Raw genomic sequence first — 11,182 nt, 5'->3', positions numbered from 1 at the left:
AGAATGAATATTGTTAAAATTGTAATGGGGATGACTATACTATACTTCCTATATCTCGTTACTCTAACCTGCTTTTTCTCTCAAAGCTAGAGTTTACACATTGAAAGTTTCTTTTCTAAGTATACTTTACTAGAATCAACAGGTTTAGTACCTGCATAAACCTAAGAAACAGTCTAACTTCCAAGTCCTGACTCAAGCTCACTGACCATCAAGATCCATATTAGCACCAGCAAGGACACTCGCTGCCTGCTCGCCCACACCCCCTCTCCTAATCTCTTTGTTCTGCTTTCCCTCTCCTTCCTCTTTGTAAAAACCTCTGCCTGCACTAAGATGTTAAGTTGTAACCATCATTTAGTATCTCCCAGCTAGTAATCAAAGTTATGTATTTTATAACAAATCAAAGTATTTAATCAATCCTGTACTTCAGTTCTCACTGCAGTTGTGAGGTACACTGGTGCCAGCCAAGGACCACAGGTGAGTTTATGGAATGCTGATGCAAATTGAGAGGTAAAACCACATGAAGGGAGTGAGCTTGGGCAGAAGTGGTGTGACTCCCCTTTCAGTCCCCCTTCTGCTTACTCCCAAGAGAAACAGCATGGCCTTTCTCCCCCTAGGAATTTTCTCCCTTCTGAATTCCCACCAACTCCATAGAAGAATTGCTGGCTTGACCAGAGATGTTAAGATAGGTTTCTGAGGACAGGAGTCTGCCCATCTTCTCAAGATGTTGGCACTCGAGTAATTCACTTTCCTTCTCACCAACACCTGTGTCAAAAGTTTGGTTTTTTTCATTGCAACAGGCAGCTGAACCTGGGCCCAGTTACAAATGTCCATATTACCCAAGCAATTTAAGATCCAATGCAATCTCTATCAAAATTCTCATGGCATTTTTCACAGGACTAGAACAAATAATTCTAAAATTTGCATGGTATCACAAAAGACCCCAAAGAAATCTTGACATAGAACAAAAGTGGAGACATCACCTTTTTAATGACTCTTTTTACAATGTATACCTATATCACTTGCACACTTTGAACACTTTAAATATCTTATGATTTTATTAATCATTTATACCTCGATAAAGCAGAAACATTTATGAATTAATGATTCAAGATGCACAGAATTTTGAAGGAAAAAGTCATAGCAATGATAATGAGGATCATTCAAATGAGTGCCTATTGCCTTAAAAATAGAGAAATTCTTACAGATAACAAGTGAAGTACAAAATACCCCAATGCATTTTTCTAGTTTTAAAACAAACATTTTTTTATTTCACTTCAACAAAACATTAAATCCATGTTTATTTTAATATTATTAACTTTGTACCGCTAATATGTAGATTGGTTTGGATTTTATATTTTGTAGCCATAGGAATTTACTCCATATTTATGGAAATAACACTCTATTTATATGATTACTATTTGGATAACATTAGAGTGAAATAATTTGTCAGCACTGAGTGCCATACATTTCTTCTCCCTGAAGAAGGGTCCACTCATTACTGAAGTTGGTGAGATGACATACCAGGACCAGGAGAGACATGGGTTTGAATAGGTAGGTTACGTCCCCCACTTACGTTTCCGATCATCAGCTCTGATTTGCATGGCGGTATTTGTTTTGTAAATGTGTCTTCAGGCAGCTAGGGATGTAGAGTTGTGGCAAAAGTTCCTGTTTCATAAAGTAACTTTGCTCATCACCAACCTGCAGAAAATAGGGCTGAAAGAAATCAGCTGGAGCGGCTTGCTTTCAACACCCAGAGCTGGTTATGCAAGGCCATGTCAGCTTCTACCGAAGATTCCTCCTCACCCCGAGAGTACACAGCAAGGTAAGAAGCTGTGGACTGAGGAACACCTGCCAGCTTTTCCAAGGTCTCCTCAAGATCATCACTCCAAAGGCAGGAATTCTTAAGAAAAGATTTTGCCCACCGAATTTGTAAGTTCACTATTCAGATTTCAATGTTTTCGTTATTACTTTTAGTAAGTTTATCTTAAAAACACATTTTGAAAGACGTTTGGTTTTTGTGGTGCCAATATTATACTTTTACATTTTCTTAAGGGTCACGAAGGGATGCTGGCTGTGATCCATGAACCAAAAGAAGTTGTAAACCGTACTGAAGGAAGGAGTCAGTCCGTTCGAAGGGTGTGTTAAAGGAAACAGAAGACGGACAAAGATACGGAGCTGCAGCAAGGGGATGGGATGGAGGAAGAGGAGGAGAAAGAGAAGAACACCACATCTCAGCCCCAAAGTAAGGCTTATTGATGTAGAAATATGTACTTTCTAAACAGCACAAATTCATGTCAATGAACAAAATGTAGATGGAAAAATTGTTTAGCGTATTTGTGAAAGTTACACTTCTTGAGAACTCGGTGAATTATTCAAGTTCAAAACCAATATATTTTTTAAAAATTTTAAAAGATTTTACTTGTTTATCTTTAGAAGGGAAGGAAAGGAGAGAGGGAGAGAAATATCAATGTATGATTTCTTCTCGTGTATCCCCTGCTGGGAACCGGTCTGCAACCCAGACATGTGCCCTGACTGGGAATTGAACCATGATCCTCTGGTTCACAGGCCTGTGCTCAATCCACTGAGCTACACCAACCAAGTCAAAACCAGTATTTAAAGGCTTATTATGACTAAACTATCACCTATAAAAGGCATGGCTTTTTTGTTAGGTTCTGCTTATACTTTTCTTTCACTTGTATCAGTTCCGCAGGAGAGGGCCGTGGTGCAAACGGGGTTTTTTACCAGAAATGAGTATTGAGTAACAGTCTCATCTTAAAGTACTTTGGCAACTTGTCATGCATAACAGCAGTTGCAGAAAAATTGGTTTCCCTTCAGAGCGACTAAGCGGATCCGTTCTGCCTCTAGACCAGATTTTTAAAGCCATCCTCTTTTCCATTCTCTCTGTATGCACACAACAGGCAGGACATGCTAAACTCCAGTACTCTTACAAGTATGCCAATATATAAGAAGAAAGTTTTCACTTACTTGCAATTTCGGTTAACATGAGAATACAACAGTATCCTTTAAGGAATTACAGGCAGGGACAGCATTTCATCAAATCAACACAGTACAACTTCCACCGCATGATTTCTACCCTCCTAGTGTAGCAGGCACAGCAAAATAAGCTTCCAGAACAACAAGAAATCTGCTTTTCTATGGATTATTTGTTGCATTGTTTTTTAAGTAATTTTTCTAAGCTTACTTATAGATTTTCATGGGTTCATGGATTTATTGAATTTTCACGCAAATCAGAATACAAATGAAATGCTAGAGGAAGAACAGCAGTGTTCAGACTGGCTTGCTTTGGAAGCCTCCCACACTCGTAGGTGGTTCTCAAGTAGCCTGTAACTTGGATCTGGACTTGAGGATAGTACAGGGATCATGAGTAGGAGCCTAGTGATGACTGTTGACTCACTTTTTCCTCAGGATTATTTTCTGTTCTTTCATCAGTTTGAAAACCTCTGCACCTAGAGGCCAGGTTCCCTCCATTTCTTCTATGCCAGTCTCAGCCATCTGTGGAGGGAGGGAGGGAGAAACCGAAGAGAGAGAGAGGGAGAGAATGAATGAATAAGGAACTGGCTCACTCAGCTGTGGAGGTGGAGAAGTCCCATGATCTGCAGTTGCAAGCTTTAGCCCCAGGAAAGTTGGTGATCTAACCCCAGCCTGAGTTTAAAGGCCCAAGAAGCATGAGAGCGTAAGTTCCGGTTTGAAGGCCAGTCCAAGGCCGGAGAGAACTGATGTCCCAGGTTAAAGACAGTCAAGCCCAGAGAGAAAAGACTCTCCCCTATCTTGCTCTTTATTCTATTTAGGCTTTCAATAGACAGATGAGTCCACCCACGTTGGGAAGGGCAATCTGATTTACTGAGACTACCAATTCAAAAGTGTTCTCATTCAGAAACACCTTCACAGACACACTCAGAATCGTGTTTAACAAACTACCTCGGAGTCCTGTGGCCCAGTCAAGTTGAGGCATACAATTAACCATCACAGCTTCCTAACCAATTGGCTTGCTCACATCTTTTTCCCCTAATCTATACTTAACACAACAGTAGGGAAAAAAGCTCATCACAGGTCTCCTGCTAAAAATTCTTTAGTAGCTCCCCTTCTCAAGCAAAGTAAGATTTAAAACCCATTAGGACCACCAAGGCCCTGCCTGTTTCATTCCCTACTCCTCACCCCGCCACTCCGTCCCTTCTCATTCTGTTCCACACATACGGATATTATCCCAAGATGCCGAGTCTGCACCTGCCAAGAGGCCTTTACCTTTACAGATCCCTCCAGGTTGAAATGGTCTTAACCTAAATACCATTGTTTCCTCCCCCAACTGCTTTTTTATCTTGGAAGACTTGGTATGTATTCTAACCCCTCATTCTTTCTATTTTGCTTTATTTTTAATTAACTTAATTTTTTTGGAATAGTTTTAGATTTACATAAAAATTGAGAAGCTCAGGTGCCCAACCTGAGACCCATGGGCTGCATGTTGTGCAGGAAGGCTGTGAAGGTGGCCCAGCACAAAATCATACATTTACTTAAAACATTATGGCATTTTTTTGTGATTACGTGTTGCAGTGTATTTAATGCACGGCCCAAGACAGCTCTTCTTCCCGTGTGTCCCAGAGACACCAAAAGGATGGACGTCCCTGCTTGCACAAACCTCATTCCCATTTCCCCCCATCATTACCATCTCACATCAGTGTGGTACATCGTCACTACTAAGGAACCGATCTTGATACTTTAATATTAACAGAAGTCCACACTTTATGTAGTTCTCCTTAGTTTTTACCTAATGTCCTTCTGTCCCCAGACCCCACGCTAGGAAACCACCTTACATCTAATTGTGTCTCCTTAGGCTCCTCTAGGCTGTGGCAATTTTTCAGCTTTGCCTTGTTTTGGATGATGTTGACAGCTCTGAGGAATTCTTGGTGTTTTGTAGATGCCCCATCATTGGAATTTGTCTGATGTTTCTCCTATGGTAAGGCCAGGGTTGTGGGTTTGGGGGAGGAAGACCACAGAGGAAAAAGTGACATTTTCATCTCGTCATATCAAAAGTACAGCTATTAATATGAACATGACTGTTAATGTTGACCTTGATCACCTGGCTCGAGGTAGTGGTTTTCAGGTCTCTCCAGTGTAGAGTTACTCCTTTGCTCCATTCCATGCTTTGGGGGGAAAAGTCATTGTGAGCAAACCATATAGGAATTCTTCGGCACAGGTGATTTATCTCTTCTCCACCATTTATTTATTTATTCAACCATGTATTTATATCATTGTGGATTCATGGACGTCTTCGTTGACTCTGTGTTGTAATCCATTACTACTTCATTTTGTAGCTCAAACTGTCCCAGCTTGTGGCCATTGGGAGCTCCTGCATCTCTGTGCATCAGTGTAGGCTTGTTTCTTCTTGGAGCACTTAAAACTCTTCAACCTTCTTTTTCAAGGTACTTACCACATAGGATACCTCAAGTCATACACACTGATCTGGTTATCCTTCCCCATTGGAATGCCTGGTCCTTGAGGGCTGAATCTTGCAGTATTTTTTGACGACACTTGTAGCCTCAGTGCCGGAGTGGACGCTCAATGGGTAGCAAATGAATGAATGAACCCGGCTGGTGTCAGGCCCGCTCAGAGGGGTGCGGTCGGGTGGGAGCAGAATGACTGCCCTCGGTAGGCGTCCCAGCTTGGTAACCATTGGCTGGGATGCAGATGTGATGGTGGGAGCCGAGACAGCCATGTTGGACCATGACACAGAAAGGCACTTAGTGTGGAGGGAAACTGGGTCCCCAACACCAGGGAGACACAACATCCACCCCTGCTTACTTCTATTACATACGAGAGGGGCACTAAGATCGCGTTCAGCCTGGGCGCTGTGATGCGCAGGCTTCCGGCCAGCTCAGAAGTCGCGGCAGGTGCAGGGCGGCCGCAGCCCCGCGCGGTCACACCCACGCTGCACCCCTGTAGCCAGTGTCAGCGCCGGGAAATCCACCGAAGGGCCAAGGTCACCAGCGCCTCGGGGATTCCCAGGGAAAGTCCTGTCTACTTCCCCGAGTCGGGGTGGGCGGTAACGTGCCCGCGGCGCAGCACCTGCAGGGAAGGAGGGGCAGGGCAGGGGAGGAGGCTGCTCCCCAAAGCCCGGAGCGCACTACTCACAGCGGGGCGGGGCGGGGCCAGGCGCGGGGACCCAGTGCTGTCCTCCCGGGGCGGGGCCTGGTCCCCAGCTGTGAGCGCTCCCCACGCCGAGGGGCCGGGCCGACAGCGCCCAGATGCTGCGACAGCGGCGGCGTGGAGGTCCGGCGGCGCGAGAGGAGCAGCCAGAGGCGTGCGGAGACGCGCAGCAGGTTTCCGGACTCTGACTGCGCCCGTGCAGGACAGGGCGCCTGGGTTCACCTGCTCCGGCAGGTTCCTGGTTCGTTTTTCTTTTTCTCTCTTTAACTGCTCCAGGAGCTAGGACGCGCCCCTCGAACCTGTGCGCGGAGAGCTGCGGGATGGGGCTCCCCCGGGGACTGGGGACTGGCGGGCTCCGCTTGGGCACACGAGGGACGCCCTAGGGGGGGACTTCGGGTGTGACCCGGGGCTCTCGCCGACTGTTCACCTCTGGGAACTTTGGGTTTCTCATACAGAACAGTGAGCTTATTTCTCCCATTGGGCGAGGGACTGCGCTTTTAGAGCTTCTAGAAATTATTTCCGATACCTGTTGATATGCTTCCCTTGAGTATTCACTTAAGACTACTTCTACTTTAAGTCTACTTTGGAGTTTTGTTTTTCGTTTTTGTCATTAGTGGGGGGCTTTACTAAGGTTGGATCACCTCTTCACTTCCTATTAGGTCACTTTCTCAAAAATACCACCAGAATGGTTACTTCTTGACTTCACAGTCTGAGCAAGGAGCCAAGAAATGTGGAGAAACTGACACAGCCTGGAAGCAGCTCCTTATGAGCCCACGTGAGGCCTTTTTTTCAGAGGCCTGAAAACGAGAAGTAGTGGCAGCACCTTTGGGATCCCCACTGTCTGAGACGGAATTGTGAGTCCACTGACAGCGGCGAGCTCGGTATTACTTCCTGTGGTTCTCGTGCACTTGTCGAAGCCGTTTCTCAGCAAAGGGAGGAGTTGTTGTTTCCACCCGGTATCCAAAAATGAGTCACAGGCTGCTCTTTTCATTGCGAGACTTTGTTAATGAACTTTTTGAAAAGTGAGGTGTGCTCTCGCCGTATTTGCAGTAAGACTTAGCTGTGAAATGGGTGCACGGCTGCACAGGCGGTGGTATAGGAAGTCACAGTGCGAGTTTTCAGTTTCCTAAAGCGCCTGCCAGTTGGTACAACATACCAGCTAGGCTCCCTAGTCTGATGTTAGATAACCATTTAAATCACATGCTTTGCCACAGAGACCCAAGAGAAAATTAATTTCATAATTCAGTAACTGATTTGTTATTACTCTCACTGGCATGGTATGGTAGAGACGTCATTTTATAGTGATTGTGTACCACTCTCTGAATCAAAATATTTCGGGTAATTCACCATAAGTAGATTAGTGCTAAAACCACACAAACCGCACCACTGCTTTTTGAAGAAGGTGGATACCAGTTGGAACTGAGAAATTAAAGTGTTTAAACTGATAGGACTTATTGCAGGGGTAGCAGCTCTTAGGAAGGAACGTACGTTATCCCAGAAGACAGGAGAGAGGGGAACAGCATCTCTCTGGGGCTCGGGGAGCCCAGGCAGTCCCGCCTCTTGCCAGACTCTTCCCGGAGCTCTACTCAGTCATGAATAAGACGGGGTCCTGCCCACAAGGGCCCTGAAGGCCAGTGTGGAAGGTCAGAAATCCACTGGGAAGTCCAACAGAAGGAGGTGAGCGCTATGACAAATGAACGCCCAGAGCAGGGCTTCTGTTCTGATGTGACTGACGGTTGTGCAAGTCTGGGATTTTGAATGAACTGGGTCGCCATTGCTGGGAAAGGAAAAAAGGCTTTGAGTTGAATCATCTACTTGGCTTTGTAAGCAGCCTGTTGTGCTTATTGATAAGTGTTTCTTCAATAAATGATGTAAAATATGTTATTTAGAAAAGCATGATGTTGAAAGTTGTTTCAATTAACTATATTTTGTATTATTTCATAACCATGTAAGATAAACCCAGCCTGTTATTACCCCTAGACAATCACAGAAACTCTTGGTTACTCACCTTCTACAAAAAAGTGACAAATTAATGGCTTATAACTTTATAGCACTGAATTGAAGTCACTTTCTGATCATTGTTTCTATAGATCACATCAATCTTTTCCAACACATCGTAGCTGTGAGTCAAATGAGTAACCACTGTGTCATAGCTTACTGTTGGGATTGAAATCAGCTGAAGTACTTTTGGACTGGATGCCAAAATACATTCAATTTCTCTAATTCTGTAAAGTAGCCAACCAGTAAGGGTAACAGTGCTAAATTTAAGGCAGTTTTCCCTGAATTTTCCTAGTTCATTTCTCCCTCAAGAAACTCAAAGACACTCTTTCGGTGTGAAAGAAAGGATTGAGTGTGATCATCATCACACTCCATGAACTTGGCACAGACTTCACTCCTTTAAGGGTTAGGAAGTATTCATTGATGGAATAACGAACCTTAATGTAAGAGGAAGGGCTGCTGTCAGGAAGATGGGAGGATGGGTGACTCGGCAGCAGGACCAGGGTCCTATCAGCAGGGAGCTCCAGCCTGTTTAGTGTGGGCGCAGGGTGAAGGCTGGGGAAGGACTGGAGAGAGAGGCTGGGCCACATCACAAAGGCCTGTGTGCCGGGTGGGAGCTGTGAGCTTATCTTATACAGTACTTTAAGCAAGTGAATGATGTCAGATCTATGTTTTCAAAAGACAATTTAGAATTAAGGTGGAGAACGCATTGCATGAGAATGACATTAGCCGTAGGGAGACACAGAGGAGATTTCTGTAATAATATCTGAGAAGAGACATGAAGGTCTGAGTCAGGCAGTGATAGTGAGGAACAGGAAAGAGGGAAGGAACCGGCAGACATCTAATAGGTGAAACCTGGCCCTTTTAGAAGTGGGTGGCGGTGGTGAGGGAGGAGTTTAAGATGACTCCCACATTCCTCGCTGATGACTAAGGTAGGGACTTAAGTTGAAGAATAGGAAAATGAACAGAAAGATAAGGAAGACCTCATACAGTACTGGACACATTAGCAGTACTCTTTAAAACCTTCTGAATGAATGAGTAATAATAGCTAAAATTTAGTGAGTGCTTATCAGTGCCAGGCACTATTCTAGGTTCTTTATGTGAATTTGGTCTTTTACTACTCACTGCAACCTTGTGAAGTAGGTATTATAACTGACTGCTTTTGACAGGTGAAGAAAGTACGATGTTAGGAATAAATGAAGTCAGAAGTCGATCCTGAGCATTTGGCTCTGGAACTTGCATTCTGAACCATTCTACTGTGATACGCTGACTCTGTGAATAAGTGAGTGAATGAGTGAACTTGGGCAGTGTGGCAAACTCAAATGTGAGTCATTTCGATGATCCCAACGGTTTGCCTTCATCCAGGAAAAGCCCAATACACTGTTAGATGTGCCGCCCTCCCTCCTTGCCATGGCTGTGTTGTGCTTCAGGGCAACCCTGCCCACACCCACACCCTGAAATATACCTAGTTGATCTAGAACGAGCCTAGAATCAATGGGAATTGTAAGCATTGTAATGGAGACATAGTGACTGAAGGTTCCCAGAGCTTCAACTACTGTGTCCTTAGAACTGCCTTGGTTACCTCGCTTGCTGAACACTGAAGTTGTGTTTCTTAGACACACACAAAGTTTTGTTGCTAAGACCTGTAATGTCCCTCCCGAAGGGAAGCAGAAAGGCTGGCCTGGGGGTATTCATCTCCAGAGCATGGTCCAGCGGTGGAAGACTCGCTAACAAATGCAGGCAGGTCCATAACAACTCTCTTACCCTCCGGGTTTGTGATCTGCCTTCTGGGGACTATTTTCTTCTGATTTCACCCTAAAGCAGGTGCTTACCTGCCCACTCCCGCCTTTAACTCCCAGAATCTTATTAAGTGAAGCTGACCTGCTGCGTCCCCTGTCTTTTTTATTTGGGCTGGGCAAAATGGCTCAAGTCCCCTGGGCTCAGGCCCTGCTTTCCTGTTTGCACCATATGGGAAGATTCCTTTGGTCCTGATAAAGGTATTTTTGACTAACGGCCCCACCCACCTTTCCCCGTTTAAACTGGCCCCAACTCTTCACCGTTCTCATTGTTTCATGATTCAACCTACCTTAACTCTGATTTTCATTCAGCAATCAGGGTCCAGTTATCTTTTCCCCAGAGGCCTCTACTTAGGGCCACTTAAGGATAATGAGCACTGAGTTAATGTACCTAAACCGAATCAGCAACCTCATTGTAAGTTTGAGCTTCTTACATGTTTTCTCCACACATGAAGAAAATGTTTCACTCAGCAATTCTTCAGATTTATTAGGAAATCAAGATGTGTATTTATTGTTTCCCGATACCTGAGACCGACAGCCTTCTGGGTGGTACAGCCCACGTGTTGATCTGTTGGTCTGAATTCCTAGGTTTCTGCCTGTAACTCATTCATTGTTCAGGTAACAAGAAAGGGAAAGGTTGCAGTTAGTATTTCACGTGGATTTGTCTTGCCTCTTCCATCGGACTGTGATTTCCCTGAGGGAAGAGTGCAAGGTTGGGGGTCTCGTAGATCTCGAAGGTCCTCACAGTTTTAAATAATTTGTGACTTTTACTGATGAAGAAACCACCTGTTAGAGTAAGGCATTTATTGTCACTCCTTCTGGGTTTATGGATACCAGGCATTATTTGCATATTTCATTCAAGTTCTTGGTAAGGCTTAACAACTGGTAATTTTAGTGTGAAACAGTTTTAGCATTGGTAGTTTTCAACTATCCTTCTTGATCTAATCAGATGTTTTCAAGTTCATTTGCATGCTCTTACATTTTTCTTTTCAGTGGATACAGTATCAGAGTAATCCAGAAAATACTCAATTGCCTAGCAAAACAGTCTTCATTTTATGTACCCGACTGTTTTACTTGTTTCTCTGTTCAAAATGCCATTCCATTACTCATTGCATAACTTATTGGGTAACAGTGTGAATTCTGGCTCCAGAGTAGCGGAAATTGCTCTGCCGCTGTCTTCAGATGGAAACAGTGAACAAGTATTGTTCTGTTTCAGTTTCAGGAAT

General features: G+C 44.3%; 1 protein-coding gene across 2 annotated transcripts in view; it reads left to right on the top strand.

The window, feature by feature from the left end:
• The first annotated feature begins 6,250 nt into the window (after window positions 1–6,250).
• Window positions 6,251–11,182, top strand: part of STX11 (syntaxin 11) — a 29,567-nt gene continuing 24,635 nt past the window's right edge. The window contains exons 1-2 of one of the 2 annotated variants that reach the window (XM_037034793.1): window positions 6,251–6,403; window positions 6,822–7,016. The gene's annotated coding sequence lies outside the window, so the exon portion shown is untranslated. The remainder of the gene's footprint in view (window positions 6,404–6,821; window positions 7,017–11,182) is intronic. The other variant, XM_037034794.1, reaches the window with a different exon arrangement.

Source organism: Sturnira hondurensis, unplaced genomic scaffold (genome assembly GCF_014824575.4).
Source record: "Sturnira hondurensis isolate 20B ecotype Veracruz unplaced genomic scaffold, ASM1482457v3 Scaffold0022201, whole genome shotgun sequence".
Taxonomy (NCBI): Eukaryota; Metazoa; Chordata; class Mammalia; order Chiroptera; family Phyllostomidae; genus Sturnira; species Sturnira hondurensis.
This window is presented reverse-complemented; position numbering and strand designations above follow the sequence as displayed.